Source organism: Schistocerca americana, unplaced genomic scaffold, assembly GCF_021461395.2.
Source record: "Schistocerca americana isolate TAMUIC-IGC-003095 unplaced genomic scaffold, iqSchAmer2.1 HiC_scaffold_45, whole genome shotgun sequence".
Classification (NCBI taxonomy): Eukaryota; Metazoa; Arthropoda; class Insecta; order Orthoptera; family Acrididae; genus Schistocerca; species Schistocerca americana.
This window is the reverse complement of record NW_025726181.1, coordinates 2,078,718-2,101,921: the sequence shown is the minus strand read 5'-3', so window position 1 is coordinate 2,101,921 and position 23,204 is coordinate 2,078,718. Positions and strand designations below refer to the sequence as shown.

Sequence of the window (23,204 nt, the reverse complement as noted above, 5' to 3'; positions counted from 1 at the left end):
TACAACCGTGTACAATAATTTGGGTGTGGTGTTGTGGACAAGTGTTATGGTTGAAATGGCTACTGTTGTTCTGGGTAGCAGCCATGATTATGAAACTTCCTGTCAAATTAAAACTATGTGCCGGGCCAGGACTACATCCTGAAACCTTGCCTTCCGTGGACAATGCTGATACCAACTGTGCTGTTCAATCTGATTCATGATTTTTTCTTACTCCTTTCAGATTACTTTTGAGGCCACAATCCTTGCTTCCACTTGTATATTTAGCGAGAGAGAGTTGTATATGTAGCAAGAGAGAGAGAGAGAGAGAGAGAGAGAGAGAGAGAGGGGGGGGGATCTTCTGTCCCATAATTTTATGACATTATTATTATTATTATTATTATTATTATTATTATTACCAGCTTCTGTATCTTTTGATTGAGTATAGTTACGGCAGCACATGAATTGTGGTGAGCCTGGTGTTTTTACAAGACTTTTTCCAGTTGCCAGAACAGTTGTCATAAGTACTCAAATCAACAATTCCTTGCACTTGGAGCAGACCAAATGATTCCTCTGTACCCCTCGCACCTATTTTATACTTTTCAGACTGTTTCACACATTTTGTGACCTACCTGTTTCATTTAACACAATTAATACAGTTGCAGATTGTGGGTACGTGTGTAATGTTTTTGCACGGTTACTGCTGCTTGTGTTTCAGTGTTGTGTACAATGCCAGACCCATCAATAGAAAAATTAATTCTGATGCTGCATCTTGCACATCTGTTCTGAAGGTCTTTACACACTCCCTTTTTCTGCTGCTTTTGTGTTGTGATGTGTGGTTTAGAAAATTTCAGATTGCTTTACAGTTTCATGTGCTCTGTATTAGATGCATTTTTAGTGTACATACAAGCACATTGTTTACTTATGATGTAGTTAAGAGTTCTCGTTTTAGTGTTTAATTATTATTGTGGTATGTAGCACACTGTTTAATTGTACTTTAGTTTTAAAATACCCAAAGACTGCTTCATTTCAGGGGTTTGGGAAGGCAGACCACAGCAACACTGTAGAAATTCTGAAGACTGCATATCCTGTTTACAACATTACTTGGAGTGATGAAGGATACTGATCTGCTCAGGTAATTAAATTTACATATGTGTGATACATTCAAAATGTCTGACATTACGACAACCTTCATAGTGAATAAAGGTGATATTTTTTGCATTTAAGCTGTTGTATTTTAATAAGACCTCTCCTTAATTATACGGGGTGATTCAAAAAGAATACCACAACTTTAGGAATTTAAAACTCTGCAACGACAAAAGGCAGAGATAAGCACTATCTGTCGGCGAATTAAGGGAGGTATAAAGTTTCATTTAGTTGTACATTTGTTCGCTTGAGGCGCTGTTGACTAGGCGTCAGCGTCAGTTGATGCTAAGATGGCGACTGCTCAACAGAAAGCTTTTTGTGTTATTGAGTACGGCAGAAGTGAATCGACGACAGTTGTTCAGCATGCATTTCGAACGAAGTATGGTGTTAAACCTCCTGATAGGTGGTGTATTAAACGTTGGTATAAACAGTTTACAGAGAATGGGTGTTTGTACAAAGGTTTGGACGGTCGAGAACGAGTGATGAAAATGTAGCACGCATCCAGCAAGCATTTGTTCGCAGCCCAGGAAAATCGACTCGCAGAGCTAGCAGAGAGCTGCAAATTCCACAATCAACTGTATGGAGAGTCCTACGAAAAAGGTTAGTTATGAAACCTTATCGTCTGAAATTGGTTCAAGCACTGTCTGCAGCTGATAAGATTAAAAGAATCGATTTCTGTGATTTTATCCTTGCTCAAATGGAAACAGATGAATCTTTCATTTCAAAGATTGTGTTTAGTGATGAAGCAACTTTCCACACTAACGGGAAAGTCAACCGTCACAATGTCTGTATATGGGGCACTGAGAAACCGCGGGAAACAACTCAGTATGAACATGACTCGCCTAAGGTGAACGTTTTCTGTGCCATTTCAGCCAATAAAGATTTTGGTCCCTTTTTCTTCGAAGGTGCTACTGTAACTGGACTACAGTATCTGGAGATGTTAGAGAATTGGCTGTTCCCTCAGCTCGAACAAGAAGCACAATAATTCGTATTTCAGCAGGATGGAGCGCCACCACATTGGCACTTATCTGTCCGTAACTACCTGAACGTCTACTACCCCAGGCGATGGATCGGCCGCCAGGCAGCCAGTGACAGAGCACTTCATCACTGGCCTCCAAGAAGCCCTGATCTTACCCCCTGCGATTTTTTCTAATGGGGGTATGTTAAGGATATGGTGTTTCGGCCACCTCTCCCAGCCACCATTGATGATTTGAAATGAGAAATAACAGCAGCTATCCAAACTGTTACGCCTGATATGCTACAGAGAGTGTGGAACGAGTTGGAGTATCGGGTTGATATTGCTCGAGTGTCTGGAGGGGGCCATATTGAACATCACTGAACTCGTTTTTGAGTGAAGAAAACCTTTTTAAATACTCTTTGTAATGACGTATAACAGAAGGTTATATTATGTTTCTTTCATTGAATACACATTTTTAAAGTTGTGGTATTCTTTTTGAATCACCCTGTACAGTTATTTCTGGCCCAAAAAGTCATTTTAAATGTTTTTAAAGTACAACAAACAGTACCATTTCTACTGTAATTTGTAAGCCATGATGAACAGTAGCACATAGTGTGAATTTGCTGCCTTTTTATTTCTGTGGGACCTCGCTATGTGTGTAAACCGAAAAATGGCTTTTCGAGCTGAAACTAGTTGCTTAATTAAAAATATTTTTAGTAACTCTATTATCTTAAGTTGAAAAATATCATTTTCATCCAATGACATTAATAATTTTTGTGTCCTCTTTTTCACTTTTGCCATATGGGTGTGTTCTGAGAAGGTCTATCACATGTTTGTTTCTAAGATTGGTACAGTTGTTTTCTGTCATTAGTTATTGTATGCTGCTTTTGACCACTGAGAATCAAATTTTTCAACTGTTTAATATCAGGATTTAGCAGCAAGTTTTTTTACTCAAGTGTTAAAAGGTGTTGTATCTAACAACTATTTTTCTGATCTTCACAACTATTTTTCTGATCTGAAGATTGCCACGCAGGAAACTAGTTCTGATCTGATTCAAAGATTGCATTCATTTTGTTGGTAGAGACAGTGGGGAGCTCTCCTCTTCAGTCATCATTATCCAGAGGTGAAGCTAGTTTCTTTCAGTAGTGGCTGTCATTATTGACTTCAGTCTTCAAGAGTGTGTCTCAGAAATCATTAAATCAGCAGCAGACTGTTGGTTTATTGCATGAAGAGATTCCAAATACTGCTTTAAATTCACTTCTATCTTAAATTCAGTGCCATGTATGAATGTCTTCTTTTAAACTCCATTGCTACCTGAGTCTAACTGATGTGTGTACAAAAGGAGTGAACAAGTGGCCCGTGTAATATGCCTAGTGTGTTAACAGTGTACACCACTACACATTGTCTATTTTAGAAAATGAATCACTCTGCAGCAACCCAGAATGTCTCGGAATTCCCACACTATGCAGTACAGTATCCAAAGATTGTTATTCTGTGAAAAGAAATCCATTGGTGTTAATTAGATGTGTACTGTACTCTCCATTTAATGTACAAAAGCAGTTGTCCAGTAGCAATTCATTGCAAGAGGAGGGACAATTTCCAGTTTTGTTATTTATTTTATTTGCCCATTTAAATAAAGCTGACTTAGGAATTTTCCCTTATGTGGGGACTGTTTGTACTAGATAAAGTGTCTGTCTGAAGTTCTATATTTGTATATTTTGCTGTTCATGTCACTTCTGCGTAATTTTTCATTGATTGTATCGATACTTGTTTGAATTCTGATATGTTGTGAAATTTCAAACATTTGGGAATCCCGTGATAAACTAGTACTATTAGCGTCAATTGTAGGCTTAAACTAAATTGTACTCTTTCAAAAATTTTTAGAACAGTATGCCTATCATCCTCATTCAAAATAGTCTGTCTCTTATTTTGTTGTCCAATTATGTGAGAAATAGTTTAGTTTCAGAATTTTGAGATGCCTGCAAAACTATACTTTGTAAGTTAGTGCTACCAGTGTTTTGTATACGTAATTTACATAGCAAATCAATGCTTTGTGGTTCACAGCTCAGCCAAAGTATACATCACCCCTGAATTTCATTGTATGTCAATGCAAATAAATGTGTATTTTTGAGAATTTTCGGAAATTACCATTGTCCTTTGCATAATCTGTGAGCAGTCGGGGTTTGTGATGTAGTTCCTGTAGCAGATTTTCTGCCAGACATTTTGTGTTACATCTGGTTTTCCCTTAACCCTTTACTGGCCAAAACTCTATTGGATCTTTTTTTTGCAAACTTTTATACATAAATATGTTACATTGAGTGATAAATTGAATAAAAAGTTGTTTTGAAAAGTTTCAGTTTATTAGAACAAAAACTACAGAAGTCCCATTTTTGGGACATTGGCCAAATGCGCTATCCAAATTCACAATCTTATTCTCCATGCATAATATTGTAAGAAGCAACACAAACATTAAATAAAGAATATTTTAATGTTTAGGAATGTATATTCAGTATGAAATGAAGCAAAACACTTGTCATGTACACCAACATTGCACCTATCACAAATTTTTGTTGTTTTTTTCTTGCAGTAAGCACATCTCTTCTGTGTTTTACTTGGCACAAAGAAATGATTTCCTGGATCTAGTCGTACATCTGTGCTCACCCGTCCTCCCATCAATTTGCTTTTTTGTGGTCCTCTTTGTTTTGGTACTGATCCTTTTTTCTTTGATAGAAAAAACATCACTATTCTCTGTCGGACATCCAAAAATAAGAGCTTCTCATTAGAGTTAGCAATTTGGTATGCACGCCATGTGTTTACTACGCAGATATATATCATCTGTGTGAATAATGGCCACCACCATTTCTTTGACCTTATCCTCGTCCTATAAAGTGATATCTGCTTGTCCAGTAGATATATGCCACCCATATGGGCATTGTATTCTTCAATGATATGTGGCAGTGCAACAGATATTTCCTTTTTTTTGCCCATGAATATCTTTTAGTAGAACTCGTGGAATAATAGTACTGTTATTTGTCACTACACATACTGGTTTGTTGTCACTCCATTCCACAACCAGAACTTCATTCTCTTTGTCAAAGATGTAGTCATAGAATCCTCGTTCCTTCCTTTTGCCATTCTTTTCGAGTCAATCAAAGGACATGCATTAGTTCGGATCTCTGTTATTGTTCCTGCAGCTTTCATTTTACTCTTTCCGAGTGTGATCAGTGTGTCAACACTGTTGAAAAAGTTGTCAAAGAAAAGCTTATAATTCGGATACTCTGATTCTGGAATCATGGTGATTAGTTCATTTATTACCCTTGCACCTAAAGGCTCCTGTTTGTTGTCAGTCTTGCCACAGTATGGCGAAAAATTATAAAGAAAGCCATTGGAACTTGTAAGACACCAAATTTTATATCCAAATTTGATAGGCTTTTCCCTCAGAAACATTTTAGCTGAATGTTTGCCATAATAATGTACCATTATTTCATCAGTTGAGAGTTCTGAATGAAATACGCCAAATTTACCAAATTCCTATATCAGCATTTCAAATTATAACCTCAGTTTGTACATCTTGTCGTTTCTGTCTATTTTGGAGTTTTCATTGAGATGAATGAATCTCTTTATTTCCCAAAACCTATTTCTTGACCCGTAGTTGAAGACTAAAGGAACACCGACATCAGGAGCCTGTTCCCAGTACTTATTCTTGTGGGGAAGCTTATGATAACCACTCAGAAGTAGTACGCCAATAAATAATTTTAGTTCTTCTTTGGTTAGCAGAAAATTTATTCTGTTATGTTGGCAAGCATAAATTTCGCTTTGTTCAATAATAGTATCCATTAGTTTCTCAGAAAAAAAAATCCTCAAACACCTGGGGCACTGTGTTATTTGCTAGACATTCCGCATCATAATGTATGTTGCTCTTCCCTGGTTCACTATTGTTTGTGTACGTTGGTTGACATTTATACCACTTACATATATATTTTTTTGTAGATAACATACCACTTTCTCCTCCACCTCCCAACGCTTTCCTTCTTTTGGCTTCTGGATGTACAACTGTAGCATTAACTTCATCTCAGCTGGTTGTGAGCTCTAAAGTACCGGCATCATCTTGTACAACAGTACATTTTCGTCAGTGTCTTCTTCATCTGTTATTACATCTGCATCGGGTGGAATAATTGCCAATTCTGTATATCATCTTCATCGTCACTCTCTTGATGGTTCTCTAGTTCTGCTAGAATTTCTTCAAATGTAAGTTCACGTGGCATGTTTTTGTCCTGTTGGAATCGTAAAATTCGAATAGAATATGAAAAAAGCAGATATAAAGAACATAAAATGCAATTCTTCTCTGTATATTATGTGTATACAAGAATAGGGCACATCAACAATAAATGATTTATATAACATTCCACGTAGGAAAAATATATCTAAAAACAAAGATGATGTGACTTACCAAATGAAAGTGCTGGCAGGTCGACAGACACACAAACAAACACAAACATACACATAAAATTTAAGCTTTCGCAACAAACTGTTGCCTCATCAGGAAAGAGGGAAGGAGAGGGAATGACGAAAGGATGTGGGTTTTAAGGGAGAGGGTAAGGAGTCATTCCAATCCCGGGAGCGGAAAGACTTACCTTAGGGGGGAAAAAAGGAAAAAAGGACGGGTATACACTCGCGCACACACACACACACACACACACACACACATCCATCCACACCTATACAGACACAAGCAGACGTATTTAAAGACAAAGAGTTTCGGCAGAGATGTCAGTTGAGGCAGAAGTGCAGAGGCAAAGATGTTGTTGAATGACAGGTGAGGTACGAGTGGCGGCAACTTGAAATTAGCGGAGATTGAGGCCTGGTGGATAATGGGAAGAGAGGATATATTGAAGAGCAAGTTCCCATCTCCGGAGTTCGGATAGGTTGGTGTTAGTGGGAAGTATCCAGCATGCCACCCTTCACTTCAAAAAACTATCCAATCTCCTGGTTTCCCACCTCCGGAAAGGCAACTCACTCACCCTTCACAACCTTTCCAGCAAACCTCAACCACCTCTCATTGCACACAAACCCAGTCTCTCCCATCTACTCAGTCTCTCCCATCTACTCAGTCTCCCACTTCCAGCTCCACTCCCTCCAAAACCTCAAAATTCCAATCAACACAATCTGGCACCACAACACCCTAATTCAGTAGTTAACCTTTCCTCCAAACCTCTCTCCCAATCCGAAACCTCTGTCCTATCCAAAGGCCTCACCTTCAGCCCCACTCCCAGATTCAACCAAACAGCCCTCGTCAAAGATTTACTGTCCTACACTCGTACTCTCTGCTGGAAGTATCACTTTGCCACGAAGAAAAATGATCCTATTCCTACCCCTAATGATCCAACTCCCCAAGACACTATCCAAATTGAACCCTGCCTGGAACAGTTCCGTCCTCTGCCACAGCGGGACCCACCTCCTCTTCCTCAAAATCACCCTCTCCAAACCTTCCAGGAATTTCTGACTTCCAGCCTTGCCTCTCAATCCTCCTTAAAAAACCTTAATCCTACTCCCAACATCACCACTGCTGAAGCCCAGGCTATCCGTGATCTGAAGGCTGACCAGTCCATCGTCATTCTTCCGGCGGACAAGGGTTCCACGACCGTGGTACTTGATCGTCGGGAGTATGTGGCAGAGGGACTGCGTCAGCTTTCAGACAACACCACATGCAAAGTTTGCCAAGGTAATCCCATTCCTGATGTCCAGGCGGAGCTTCAAGGAATCCTCAGAACCTTAGGCCCCCTAAAAAACCTTTCACCTGACTCCATCAACCTCCTGACCCCACCGACACCCGGCACCCCTACCTTCTACCTTCTTCCTAAAATTCACAAACCCAATCATCCCGGCCACCCCATTGTAGCTGGTTACCAAGCCCCAACAGAACGTATCTCTGCCTACGTAGATCAACACCTTCGACCCATTACGTGCAGTCTCCCATCCTTCATCAAAGACACCAACCACTTTCTCGAACGCCTGGAATCCTTACCCAATCCGTTACCCCCAGAAACCATCCTTGTAACCATTGATGCCACTTCCTTATACACAAATATCCCGCACATCCAGGGCCTCGCTGCGATGGAGCACTTCCTTTCACGCCGATCACCGGCCACCCTACCTAAAACCTCTTTCCTCATTACCTTAGCCAGCTTCATCCTGACCCACAACTTCTTCACTTTTGAAGGCCAGACATACCAACAATTAAAGGGAACAGCCATGGGTACCAGGATGGCCCCTTAGTACGCCAACCTATTCATGGGTCGCTTAGAGGAAGCCTTCTTGGTTACCCAGGCCTGCCAACCCAAAGTTTGGTACAGATTTATTGATGACATCTTCATGATCTGGACTCACAGTGAAGAAGAACTCCAGAATTTCCTCTCCAACCTCAACTCCTTTGGTTCCATCAGATTCACCTGGTCCTACTCAAAATACCATGCCACTTTCCTTGATCTTGACCTCCACCTGTCCAATGGCCAACTTCACACGTCCGTCCACATCAAACCCACCAACAAGCAACAGTACCTCCATTACGACAGCTGCCACCCATTCCACATCAAACGGTCCCTTCCCTACAGCCTAGGTCTTCGTGGCAAACGAATCTGCTCCAGTCCAGAATCCCTGAAGCATTACACCAACAACCTGACAACAGCTTTCACATCCCGCAACTACCCTCCCGACCTGGTACAGAAGCAAATAACCAGAGCCACTTCCTCATCCTCTCAAACCCAGAACCTCCCACAGAAGAACCACAAAAGTGCCCCACTTGTGACAGGATACTTTCCGGGACTGGATCAGATTCTGAATGTGGCTCTCCAGCAGGGATACAACTTCCTCAAATCCTGCCCTGAAATGAGATCCATCCTTCATGAAATCCTCCCCACTCCACCAAGAGTGTCTTTCCGCCGTCCACCGAACCTTCGTAACCTCTTAGTTCATCCCTATGAAATCCCCACACCACCTTCCCTACCCTCTGGCTCCTACCCTTGTAACCGCCCCCGGTGTAAAACCTGTCCCATGCACCCTCCCACCACCACCTACTCCAGTCCTGTAACCCGGAAGGTGTACACGATCAAAGGCAGAGCCACGTGTGAAAGCACCCACGTGATCTACCAACTGACCTGCCTACACTGTGACGCATTCTATGTGGGACTGACCAGCAACAAACTGTCCATTCGCATGAATGGACACAGGCAGACAGTGTTTGTTGGTAATGAGGATCACCCTGTGGCTAAACATTCCTTGGTGCACAGCCAGCACATCTTGGCACAGTGTTACACCGTCCGGGTTATCTGGATACTTCCCACTAACACCAACCTATCCGAACTCCGGAGATGGGAACTTGCTCTTCAATATATCCTCTCTTCCCGTTATCCACCAGGCCTCAATCTCCGCTAATTTCAAGTTGCCGCCACTCGTACCTCACCTGTCATTCAACAACATCTTTGCCTCTGCACTTCTGCCTCGACTGAGATCTCTGCCGAAACTCTTTGTCTTTAAATACGTCTGGTTGTGTCTGTATATTTGTGGATTGATATGTGTGTGTGTGCGAGTGTATACCTGTCCTTTTTTCCCCCTAAGGTAAGTCTTTCCGCTCCCGGGATTGGAATGACTCCTTACCCTCTCCCTTAAAACCCACATCCTTTCGTCTTTCCCTCTCCTTTCCTCTTTCCTGATGAGGCAACAGTTTGTTGCAAATGCTTGAATTTTGTGTGTATATATATATATATATATATATATAAAAAAAAACAAAGATAAGGTGACTTACCGAACAAAAACGCTGGCAGGTCGATAGACACACAAACAAACACAAACATACACACAAAATTCAAGCTTTCGCAACAAATTGTTGCCTCATCAGGAAAGAGGGAAGGAGAGGGGAAGACGAAAGGAAGTGGGTTTTAAAGGAGAGGGTAAGGAGTCATTCCAATCCCGGGAGCGGAAAGACTTACCTTAGGGGGAAAAAAAGGACAGGTATACACTCGCACACACGCACATATCCATCCACACATACAGACACAAGCAGACATATTTAAAGACAAAGAGTTTGGGCAGAGATGTCAGTCGAGGCAGAAGTGTAGAGGCAAAGAAGTTGTTGAAAGACAGGTGAGGTATGAGTGGCGGCAACTGGAAATTAGCGGAGATTGAGGCCTGGCGGATGACGAGAAGAGAGGATATACTGAAGGGCAAGTTCCCATCTCCGGAGTTCGGACAGGTTGGTGTTGGTGGGAAGTATCCAGATAACCCGGACGGTGTAACACTGTGCCAAGATGTGCTGGCCGTGCACCAAGGCATGTTTAGCTACAGGGTGATCCTCATTACCAACAAACACTGTCTGCCTGTGTCCATTCATGCGAATGGACAGTTTGTTGCTGGTCATTCCCACATAGAATGCGTCACAGTGTAGGCAGGTCAGTTGGTAAATCACGTGGGTGCTTTCACACGTGGCTCTGCCTTTGATCGTGTACACCTTCCGGGTTACAGGACTGGAGTAGGTGGTGGTGGGAGGGTGCATGGGACAGGTTTTGCATCGGGGGCGGTTACAAGGATAGGAGCCAGAGGGTAGGGAAGGTGGTTTGGGGATTTCATAGGGATGAACTAACAGGTTACGAAGGTTAGGTGGACGGCGGAAAGACACTCTTGGCGGAGTGGGGAGGATTTCATGAAGGATGGATCTCATTTCAGGGCAGGATTTGAGGAAGTCGTATCCCTGCTGGAGAGCCACATTCAGAGTCTGGTCCAGTCCCGGAAAGTATCCTGTCACAAGTGGGGCACTTTTGTGGTTCTTCTGTGGGGGATTCTGGGTTTGAGGGGACGAGGAAGTGGCTCTGGTTATTTGCTTCTGTACAAGGTCGGGAGGGTAGTTGCGGGATGCGAAAGCTGTTTTCAGGTTGTTGGTGTAATGATTCAGGGATTCCGGACTGGAGCAGATTCGTTTGCCACGAAGACCTAGGCTGTAGGGAAGGGACCGTTTGATGTGGAATGGGTGGCAGCTGTCATAATGGAGGTACTGTTGCTTGTTGGTGGGTTTGATGTGGACGGACGTGTGAAGTTGGGCATTGGACAGGTGGAGGTCAACGTCAAGGAAAGTGGCATGGGATTTGGAGTAGGACCAGGTGAAACTGATGGAACCAAAGGAGTTGAGGTTGGAGAGGAAATTCTGGAGTTCTTCTTCACTGTGAGTCCAGATCATAAAGATGTCATCAATAAATCTGTACCAAACTTTGGGTTGGCAGACTTGGGTAACCAAGAAGGCTTCCTCTAAGCGACCCATGAATAGGTTGGCGTACGAGGGGGCCATCCTGGTACCCATGGCTGTTCCCTTTAATTGTTGGTATGTCTGGCCTTCAAAAGTGAAGTAGTTGTGGGTCAGGATGAAGCTGGCTAAGGTGATGAGGAAAGAGGTTTTAGGTAGGGTGGCAGGTGATCGGCGTGAAAGGAAATGCTCCATCGCAGCGAGGCCCTGGACGTGCGGAATATTTGTGTATAAGGACGTGGCATCAATGGTTACAAGGATGGTTTCCGGGGGTAACAGATTGGGTAAGGATTCCAGGCGTTCAAGGAAGTGGTTGGTGTCCTTGATGAAGGATGGGAGACTGCATGTAATGGGTTGAAGGTGTTGATCTACGTAGGCAGAGATACGTTCTGTGGGGGCTTGGTAACCAGCTACAATGGGGCGGCCGGGATGATTGGGTTTGTGGATTTTAGGAAGAAGGTAGAAGGTAGGGGTGCGGGGTGTCGGTGGGGTCAGGAGGTTGATGGAGTCAGGTGAAAGGTTTTGCAGGGGGCCTAAGGTTCTGAGGATTCCTTGAAGCTCCGCCTGGACATCGGGAATGGGGTTACCTTGGCAAACTTTGTATGTGGTGTTGTCTGAAAGCTGACGCAGTCCCTCAGCCATATATATATATATATATATATATATATATATATATATATATATATATATATATATATATATATATATAAAAAAAGAATGTGCGTTTTAAGGGAGAGGGTAAGGAGTCATTCCAATCCCGGGAGCGGAAAGACTTACCTTAGGGGGAAAAAAGAACAGGTATACACTTGCACACACACCCATATCCAACCACACATACACAGACACAAGCAGACATTTGTAATGGCAAAGAGATTCGGCAGAGATGTCAGTCGAGGCAGAAGTACAGAGGCAAAAATGATGTTGAAAGACAGGTGAGGTACGAGCGGCGGCAACTTGAAATTAGCGGAGGTTGAGGCCTGGCGGATAACGAGAAGAGATGATATACTGAAGGGCAAGTTCCCATCTCCAGAGTTCTGACAGGTTGGTGTTAGTGGGAGGTATCCAGATAACCCGGACGGTGCAACACTGTGACAAGATGTGCTGGCCGTGCACCAAGGCATGTTTAGCCACAGGGTGATCCTCATTACCAACAAACACTGTCTGCCTGTGTCCATTTTCCCCCTGCGGGTTCGGGGGTTAGAATAGGCCCGCGGTATTCCTGCCTGTCGTAAGAGGCGACTAAAAGGAGTCTCAACTGTTTCGGTCTTTAATGTGATGGTCCCCATTAGGGTTTGACCTCCATTTTTCCAAATTCAACAGAAGTAAGAGCCTTTTGGGGAAGGACCCCTTACGTGGTGCACCATCAGTCCTCTGTGCCCTAAGACCTTGGCACACTTTATCGTCTGGGCGTCGTAACTGCACCCTCCATCCCTCATTTTGGGCATACACACCTGATGGATTGTGTAAGTTAAGCCCTTAGTGCATCATCATCTGCACCCACGATCACTATGGACTACCCATGGCACCCAAAATCCATCACGGTAGCCAGTCCGTTGTGGTGGGGTCGTCATGTACCCTCTAGGTTGTAGCCCCCTAACAACACAGGGATCGTACTGCCGATGCCTGAGCTGCCGCCTCCCCACGTAAGCCAAGCAGTAGAGACCCGTCTCTCTGGGGCATCAGGTCTCCCGGCAACGGCCATCCTGCTAGGAGGCCTTTGCTGTGGCTGGGTGCCACCCGTGGGGAGAGCCCCTGGTCGGAGTGGGTAGCATCGGGGCGGATACCCCGCAATGAAGCGGGTACAATCTCAATCCGGTGGTCGCACGACCACCAACGTCTCTAAGTGCAATAAAGTAGACTTTAACGCTGTGGCATATAACCCCAAATCGTCCCCTTCCCTAGCCACGCCCTGGGAGGGACGCAGGGCTGTGGACAGACAGGAGCCATATTCACCGCGATGTCTTGTGTGCAGCAGAACTGATGGGGATTCATTTTTGGGGACTAAGCCTCTGTTCTTTGTGACCCATCTTGAAGATAAGTTCAGGGAAGTGGCCTCTCTTTCCAAAATGCGGAGCGGGGCCATTTTGATACAAGCACCTTCCTCTGCACAGTCAAGGGCGTTGCTCGCCTGTGAGAAGCTTGGTGACATACCTGTTAACATCACACCCATAAGTCACTAAATTTGGTCCAGGGGATTATCTTTCATAAAGATCTTCTGCTACCGTCTGATGACGAGCTACGGGATAACCTGGCACGACGAGGTGCACACTTCGTTCGTCGTGTCTTTAGGGGACCCAAGGATAATAGGATCGCTACCGGTGCTTTCATCCTGGCCTTTGAGGGCAACTGCTTGCCTGAGAAGGTCAAGGTCATGATCTACCAGTGCGATTTCAAGCCCTATGTCCCGCCCCCTATGCGATGCTTCCAGTGCTGGAAATTCGGACACGTGTCCTCCAGATGCACTGCCAGCCCCACATGTCACGATTGTGGACGACCCTCGCATCCAAATGCTCAGTGTGCTCCACCTCCCACCAGCGTTAACTGTGGGGAGCATCATTCTCCCTGCTCGCCTGATTGTGCAGTCTGCCAACGAGAGCGGAAGATACAAGAAATTAAGACCCTGGACCGTTTAACTTACCAAGAGGCGAGGAAGAAATTAGAATGGCTCAACCCCACACCTATGTTGAGGAGTTATGCTGCTGTAACACTGCAGCCACCAGTTCCTGCAAAGACTCCTTTCACAGTTGGCCCACCGAACAGTCACGTTTCGCCTGCCCCACCACCGGTGGGGGCCACTCTCTCTTCCACTGCTCCCAAAACACACAGTTTGGGAGCAGTGCGCCCCAAGCAACTGGGGACGTCAGTCCCCATCTCTCAGCCGGAGCGGCGACAGCCCTCTCCGGCTCCTCAGCCGGGGAAGCGACAGCTCTCTCCGGCTGCTCAGCCGGAGACGCAACAGCCTCCTCCGGCCTCACTTGTTCGGAAGGGATCCCTCGGGGGAGTCCCTTCCAAGGACTTCCCCAGTGTCTCACAAGACACTAGCCAGTGGCTGAAGAAGCCACCAGCTGCTGGTCGAAGGGCTTCACGCTCTTCCTCTGTTCCTGAAAATGCGTCAGGAAAGCCCTCCCAGCATGCCAACCCTCCTCCCAAAGACAAGAGAGAGAAGAGGAAGCTCTCCAAGAAGGATAAGGACCCAGTGGTTCCCGCACCAACGCTTCCTGTCAGCTCAGCCTCTGAGGATGAGGTCGAGCTCTTTGCGTCCCCTGATGACCTGGATCTCGCCGTCTCCTCAGAAACGATGGCCGTAGCGATGTCCGTCACTCAGTCGGTGGCAGCATGTGACCCTGCCCAGTAATTTGCCTTTTCAGTGCCTGAATGCCTCTACAAGACACACTTTGTACAATCCTCCAGTGGAATTGTGGCGGTTATTTTAGCCATCTACCTGAGCTGCGTCAGCTTGTAAGCTTGACACCTGCTTTATGCATTGCTCTCCAGGAAACCTGGTTCCCGGCAATGCGGACCCCTGTCCTCCGTGGATACAGGGGTTATTACTGCAACCGTAGCACTTACAATAGTGTGTCAGGTGGAGCGTTTATGTCCTTACCTCTGTATATAGTGCTCCTGTGCACTTCAAACATCTTTGGAAGCTGTGGCTGTCCGCGTAAGGACTACCCAGGACATAACCGTCTGCAGTGTCTATCTCCCTACAGGTGGTACAGTCTCCCTGACCGAATTGGCTGCACTTGTCGCCCAACTTCCCATGCCTTTTCTTCTCCTTGGGGATTTTAACGCCCACAATCCCCTGTGGGGTGGATCGAAGATTACTGGCCAAGGCAGAGATGTCGAGAATCTCATCTCCCAACTTGAACTCTGCCTCTTAAACACTGGCGCTGCCATGCATTTCAGTGTGGCACATGGCACATTCTCGGCCATAGATCTGTTGTTGTGCAGCCCAGGGCTTGTACCATCGGTCCACTGGAGAGTCCATGACAACTTGTGTGGTAGTGACCATTTTCCCATCTTCCTTTCACTACCCCAGCGTCGATCCCATGAACGCCTGCCTAGATGGGCATTTAGCAAGGCAAACTGGGAAACATTCTCCTCTGCTGCCACTGTTGCATCTCTCCCCCACGGTACCATCGATGTGGCAGTTGAGACACTGACTGCAGCGATTGTTTCCGCTGCGGAATGTACCATTCCTCGTTCGTTAGGGTGCCCCCGGCGAAAGGCAGTGCCTTGGTGGTCTCTGGAGGTCGCTGAAGCCATTAAAGAACATCGGCGGGCTCTTCAGCGACATAAGCGGCACCCGTCTTTGGAGAACCTCATTTTCTTCAAACGTCTCCGTGCTCAGGCACGGCGGCTCATCAAGAGGCGGAAACAGGAGTGCTGGGAGAGGTACGTTTCCACCATTGGTTCTCATACTTCACCCTCCCAGGTGTGGATGAAGATTCGGCGCATCTTTGGAGTGCAGCACACTACAGGTGTTCCAGGGCTTACCATCAACGGGGCGGTATCCACCGATGCTGATGCAATCGCCGAGCATTTCACACAGCGCTATGTTCGGGCCACTGCGTCGGGGAATTACCCGCCTGCGTTTCGCGCTCTTAAACGCCGGGAGGAAGGCAAATGGCTTTCTTTTGCTTTTCGCCACCCTGAGACGTATAACGCCCCATTTAGTTTGTGGGAACTCCAAACCGCCCTGGCACAGTGCCCCGATACAGCCTCTGGGCCAGATGGCGTCAACAATCTGTCCCCGGTCTGTCAGCAATGTGTTCTTGCCATCTTCAACCGCATATGGGGCGATGGTGTCTTTCCGTCGCAGTGGCGAGAAAGTACCATCACGTATGGTGAGTCGACGGCTGTGTTGGCTGCTCGAGTCTCGGGGTCTTCTGGCTCAGTGCCAGAGCGGCTTCCGTCAGGGCCGTTCCACCGCCAATACTTTGGTCTTTCTTGAGTCTGCAATCCGCACTGCTTTTTCCAGGTGCCAACACCTTGTCTCCGTCTTTTTTGACCTCTCCAGAGCATATGACACGACGTGGCGGCACCATATACTAGCCACGTTGCACGGGTGGGGTCTCCGGGGCTCTCTCCCCATTTTTATTCAGAATTTTTTATCTGTTCGGACATTCCGTGTTTTAATTGGCACATCCCATAGTTCACTTCATATCCAGGAGAACGGCATTCCACAGGGCTCAGTATTGAGCGTGCCCCTTTTCCTTGTGGCCATTAATGGCCTTGCAGCAGCAGTTGGGTCGTCTGTCTCACCCACGTTATATGCTGACGAATTCTGCATCTTGTTCAGCTCCTCCACCATTAGTGTTGCAGAACATAGGTTGCAGGGAGCCATACGAAAGGCGCAGTCATGGGCCCTAGCTCATGGGTTTCAATTTTCTCCTGCGAAGACTTTTTTTATGCACTTTCGTCGGTGTCGAACTGTCCATCCCCACCCTGAGCTCTATCTTCAGGATGCCATGCTCAGGGTTGTTGACACTTACCGTTTTCTGGGATTGCTGTTCGATGCTCGGCTTACTTGGCTTCCACATATTCGTCACCTCAAGCGTCAGTGCTGGCAGCATCTGAATGCCCTTCGCTGCCTCAGCAACACAACTTGGGGTGCCAATCGTAATACGCTGCTGCAGCTCTACAAAGCCCTTGTGCTGTCCCGGCTTGATTATGGGAGTGTGGCGTATGGCTCAGCGTCGCCCTCAGCGTTGCAACTGCTGCACCCCGTTCACCACTGTGGGGTTCGGCAGGTGACAGGAGCATTCCGCACCAGCCCTGTGGACAGCATACTTATGGAGGCAGGTGTCCCTCCACTGCTATTGAGGCGCCAACATTTACTGGCCGCTTATGCTGCCCATGTTTTTAGCTTGGCCGGGCATCCAAACTATCGTCTCCTGTTCCCGCAATCGGTCGTCCATCTTCCTGAACGTCGGCCCCAGTCATGTTGTACGATTGCGGTCCGCGTCAAAGAGCTTCTCTCCGGGCTTAGGGTTTTTACAGTTCCACCTCCTTTCCGGGCCACTTTGCGGACACCCCATGGTGTGTTCCTCACCCTTGCCTTCGGCTCAACTTGACACAGGGCCCGAAGGACTCCGTCCCTCCAGAGGCCTTCCGCCGCTGTTTTTATTCCATCTTGGCCACGTATCAGGGCTCTGGCGTTGTATACACTGACGGTTCGATGGTTGCTGGTCGTGTCGGATATGGGCTTACGCTAGGGGACCATTTTTAACGACGTTCCTTGCTGGATGGCTGCAGCGTTTACACAGCTGAGCTGGTCGCCATCTTTTGTGCCCTAGAGTATATCCGCTCCTGCTCAGGTGAGTCCTTTGTTATCTGTAGCAATTTCCTGAGCAGTTCACGAGCTCTCAACCAGTATTTCCCTCGTTCTCATCTGGTGATGGCTGTCCATGAGTCCCTGCATACTCTTGCACGTAGCGGCCGCTCTGTGGTCTTTGTGTGGACCCCAGGCCATGTTGGGATCCCCGGCAATGAGAATGTTGACCGCCTGGTGAAAGAGGCCATCAGTAAACCACCTCTGGAGATTTGCCTCCCGGCGACTGATCTGCGGGCACTATTACGCCACAAAGTTTTTGATTTCTGGGACACTGAATGGCGCAACCTGCCCGTGCCAAACAAACTCCGTCGTATCAAGGAGACGACGACTGTTTGGCGGTCATCCCTGCGAGCCACCCGCAGGGACTCAGTCGTCGTTTGTCGGCTCCGCATTGGCCACACCTGACTGACGCACAGTTATTTACTGTGTTGTGAGGATCCTCTTATTATGCGTTCAGTTAACTAAGTAGAAATTAGTAATATCTTATCTCAGTGAGGAACTTGAAACTTTCAGGACAGGTCAGGAGCATGTAGAGGTGCTCTTCCTCTACTTGAAAAGAACAGTTGACCATTCACTGAGTAGATAGGTTCCTATTAGAACAGTTCATAATGGGATGGAACCTCCGTGGTATACAGTCACTGTAAAGAAAACGTCTAAAGGAACAGAGATTACTGCATAATAGGTGTAAAACAAAGTGTAGGATTATAGATTGAGAGACGCTGGATGAAACATGTTTGGCTGTCAAGAGAGCAATGCATGAAGCCTTCAATGACTACTGTAGCAGAATATTGTCAAATGACATTTCACAAAATCCAAATAAATTCTGGTCGTATGTAAGGGCTGTTAGTGGCAAAAAAGTTAGTGTCCAGTCCCTAGCAAGTGAGACAGGAACTGAAATTGAGGGTAGCAAAGTAAAAGCTGAAATTCTGAACTCGATTTTCAAATGTTCCTTTGCAAATAAAAACCCAGGAGAACTGCCCCAATTCAATCCTCGTACACTGAAAAAATGAACGAAATAGGTATTAGTGTCAGTTGTGTTGAGAAACAGTTGAAATCATTAAACAAAGCTCCAGACCCCAATGGAATCGCAGTCAGATTCTATATTGAATTTGTGGCTGAGTTATCCTCTCTTCTCACTGTAATCTATCCAAAAAAACCTTACCTAGTTTTTGGAAAAAGTTACAGATCACATCCGTCTACAAGAAGGGTTGTAGGAGTGACAAAACTACCATCCAGTAGCCTTGACATCGATTTGTTGTAGATTCTTAGAAAATATTTTGAGCTCAAACATAATGAGGTATCTCGAACGGAACTACCTTCTCAATATCAACCAGCATGGTTTTCAAAAACATAGATGATATGAAACCCAACTCTCACTTTTCTCACATAACTTGCTGAAAGCGTTGGATCAAGGCAACAGGTAGATAGTGTTTCTTGATTTCCTAACAGTATTTGATTCTGTTCCACACCTACAGTGACTGTGAAAAGTACGATCATATGGGGTATCAAGTGAAATTCGTGACTGGATTGAGGACTTTTTGATAGGAAGGACACTGCATGTTACCTTGGATGGAGAGTCATCATCAGATGTAGAAGTAACCTCAGGTGTGCCCCAGGGAAGTGTGTTGGGGCCCTTGCAGTTCTTGTCCATTAATAACCTTGCTGTAAATCAGGATTTTTGCAGATGATGCAGTTATCTGTAATGAAGTGCTATTTCAGAGAAGCTGCATAAATATTCAGTCAGATCTTGATGAGATTTCAACATAGTGCAGTGATTGGCAACTTGCTCTGAATGTTTAGAAATGTATAAACTTAGTATCCTGTGACTATAATATTGGTGAGTCACTGTCGGAATCTGCCAACTCGTACAAATACCTGTGTGTAACACTTTGTAGGAATATGAAATGGCATGATCACATAGGTTCAGTTGTGGGTAAAGCAGGTTGTAGACTTTGGTTTATTGGTATAATAATGGGGAAGTGCAATCAGTCTACTAAAGAGATGCTTACAAGTCATTCGTGTGACCCCCCCCCCCCCCCCCCCCCCACCCTAGACTATTGCTAAAGTGTGTGGGACTTGTACCACATAAGACTAGCAGGGGACATTGAATGTATACAAAGAAAGGCAGCATGGTCACAGGTTTGCTTAATCCATGGGAGAGTGTCACAGAGATACTGAAGGAACTGAAATGGCAGACTGTTGAAGACAGGTGTAAACTATCCCAAGAAAGTGTATTAGCAAAGTTTCAAGAACTGTCTTTAAATGATTACTCTAGGGATATACTACAACCCCCCACATATTGCTCTCACAGGGGTCGTGAAGATAAGATTAGAATGATTACTGCTCACACAGAGGCATTCAGACAATCATTCTTCCACGTTCCATACATGAATGAAACAGCAAGAAACCCTGATAACTGGTACAATGGGACTTACCCTGTACCATGCACCTCCTGGTGGATTGCAGATTATAAACGTAGATGTGAACCGACAGTCTCTTACATCTGCATGAGGGAAACATCTAATCACCTTTATTTTACCAAGACAAAAATTATGATTTACTAAAGTTTCAAACCTTGACAGGAAATAATGGATTAGGCTGTCCATAAATTATAAACCAACATTATTGTGATGATGGAAAATCTCATATAAAGACGTGAAACAAATACTAACAAAGAGATAGAGGGGCTGGCCAGTACAGCCAATAGATACACAAAACATAACAGAAAATTTACGTATCGTAGCTTTTGGAACTTTGTTCCTTCATCAGGGAGGAGAGAGGGGAAAGAAGGGGAAGAAGAGAAAGTGGATTCAGTTACTCACAACCCAGGTTATGAAGCAACAGGGTAGAGGTAAACAGGGAGGGTAGCAAAGATGGAGGCATGGGTGTATACTCTACAGTATGTCAACATGTTGCCTTGACCTGTTTGATCACCAGGTCTGGCTCCAATTCAGTGCACACGGAACATCATCGAACAACTCCAGTGTCTCCCAAAAACAGCATTAACCATCCCTGTTTTGATGACAATGTGAAACAGGCATGGAACTTCATCCCACAAACTCATATCCAGCACAATGCATGCACGTTTGCATGCTTACATTCGGGCAGTTACACTGGATTTCAATGTATTAGTGTATCACATTTGCAGTGGTGTATCTCGCACTTATATTATCCTGTGATCTTGCAACGTTAATCACTTAAATAAGTTACTTAGAGATATATGTTCCTGAAATTTCATTACTCTACGTTAATTACTTTTTGGTGTTGCAAATTTTTTTTTTTTTTTCAGTGTACATGATGACTACAATAATACATTATAATGTTTCTCCAGTGGTTTCAACATTAACTTTTTAACAGAAAAGATTTTGCTTACAGTTCATTTTTATGTTAACATTTCTTAACTTTTTAACAATCCATATTAAAGCTAGCAATAGTAACTATATTAATAATTGCTACTGTAAACAGTTACACATATGGACATCAGTTTTGAATAATGGGTTTTGAGTGTAAATAATGTTTTATGTAAGTGTTTGTATTGATACTTAAAATTAAATGTCATGTAATGAATGTCCACTGTTTTGTTGGATCAAGTTATTTACGAACGCGATGTACTGTGTTCTTCCATTAGAGAATGAGACTGTATTGTTTATCGGTTTCATTACAAAATGCTAATAAGCTTTTAGTTAGAAAACCTTCTATAACTAGAATTATTAATATGAGAAAAATGGGAACAATGAAGGAATGGAAGATCAGTTGCAGAAACAAGAATAGCTCTGAGTTGCAAGAGTGGTTGCTTTTCCCACCCATGTAATTAACTGGCATTATCACCACTATTAACTTACCGTGGTTTCACATCTCATCTGTTCATTGTTCCCCATGTCCTGCCCTTCTGTTCCCCCTTCCTATTAGACCATATATGCCTCTCTTACTGTAATCGATATGTAAACAATATTTATCACATGACCTTTTTTTGTTACAGGTTGTAATATTTGACATTGCAGCTTTTGAAAATGGAGCAGGATGTTGTGCCCTCTTTCCTATTGGAGTGTTTCTCTGTGATCAGAATTGGAGGCAGACAATTCACTTGAACGTCCATTGCTGTTGTTGATGTCTTTGAATCATGTTGTTTCTTTGTGATTAATAAAAAAATTATACAATCCAATGGTTTCTTCGCCTTGTCTTTAAAAATTCCAGACCTATTGTTCAAACACATATTTTAAGAGTTATGCATCTGAGCCTTTTTGTGGAAAGTGCGTTTCACACATACTTTCAAGATAAATTTAATAATGACCCCCATTTTGTGTGTTGGGGAAGATAATTTGATACAGCTAAATGCATATACGGGTACACACATTTGCTCACGCCTGAGACAGAGTGAGAGTGATTCAAAGGAAGAATTCACTACTTTTTACCTACTTTCTGAATAACTCGTACTTTCGTCAGAAATGTCACACTGCAAAGTTGATTAGATAAAGGGACAAAAATGAGAGTAAAATATAATTTGAATATCAGAAAAAATAACCACTTAGTGTTTGTGTAATACTTTACGGCAAGCATAAAATTAATTTTTAAACATTGGGAAATCTGGGATGGAATAACAATAATATGAAATAGGATAGCTTTCTGCTCTCCACCTAGAGGAGACACTGAGTGGCAGACTGGCACATTGAAGGAAGATTTTTAGATATTAGAAAGTATGGGACAGTCCTCATCAAGCAGGTGTGGTGGTGTGAGGCTGGGGTGGGAGCAGGTAAAGGCCTAGATATGTGAGACAGAGAGACTAGCAAAGGTTTAGGTAACGGGGTTTACAGGAGTGAAGAATATGTCGCAGCTAGAGTTTCTAGGCTTCGTTCCTGTGGCCCCACACCTCAATGCCCTCCCATGCTCCCATTCCAATCTCACACACTGTTACTATCCCCCTAGTACACCTCTCTCTGTCTGTCCACCTCCACACTCCCAACCAGCAGAGACTCCCTATGCTGAGGTGGGCTCTGTCCATTAGATTACACTCGTAAGATAAAAATAAACATTATCCAGTATGAAAGAATTATCTGTGTGGGATGGAAATATGTAGGTGTGATGTACGTGCACAGACAAAAAATTACAATGTCAGAAAAATTGAATGATTTATTCAAGAGAAAGAGCTTCACAAATTGAGCAAGTTGGTCCACCTCTGACTCTTGAGCAAGCTTGGCATTGATAGATTTGTTGGATGTCCTACTGAGGGACATCAAGCCAAATTCTACCCAAGTGGCGCATTGTATTGTCTAAATCATGAGCTGGTTGGGTGGCCCTGCCCATAATGCCCCAGACATACTCAGTTGGGGAGAGATCCCGTGACCTAGCTGGCGAAGATAAGGTGTGGCAAGTATGAAGGCAAATTGTGTGTGGGCAGGCATTATCTTGCTGAAATGTAAGCAAATGATGGCTTGTCATGATGAGAAACAAAATGGGGTTTATAATATCGTCAACAGATGTCTGTGTTGTAATGGTGACAC

General features: G+C 44.6%; 1 long non-coding RNA gene across 4 annotated transcripts in view; it reads left to right on the top strand.

Moving 5' to 3' along the window:
- LOC124583211 overlaps positions 1-21,747 on the top strand; it is a 43,798-nt gene extending 22,051 nt beyond the window's left edge. For all 4 annotated transcript variants that reach the window (XR_006974086.1, XR_006974087.1, XR_006974085.1 and 1 more), the window contains 2 exons: positions 1,010-1,111; positions 21,686-21,747. This is a non-coding gene — a long non-coding RNA (uncharacterized LOC124583211). The remainder of the gene's footprint in view (positions 1-1,009; positions 1,112-21,685) is intronic.
- The last annotated feature ends 1,457 nt before the right edge of the window (positions 21,748-23,204 follow it).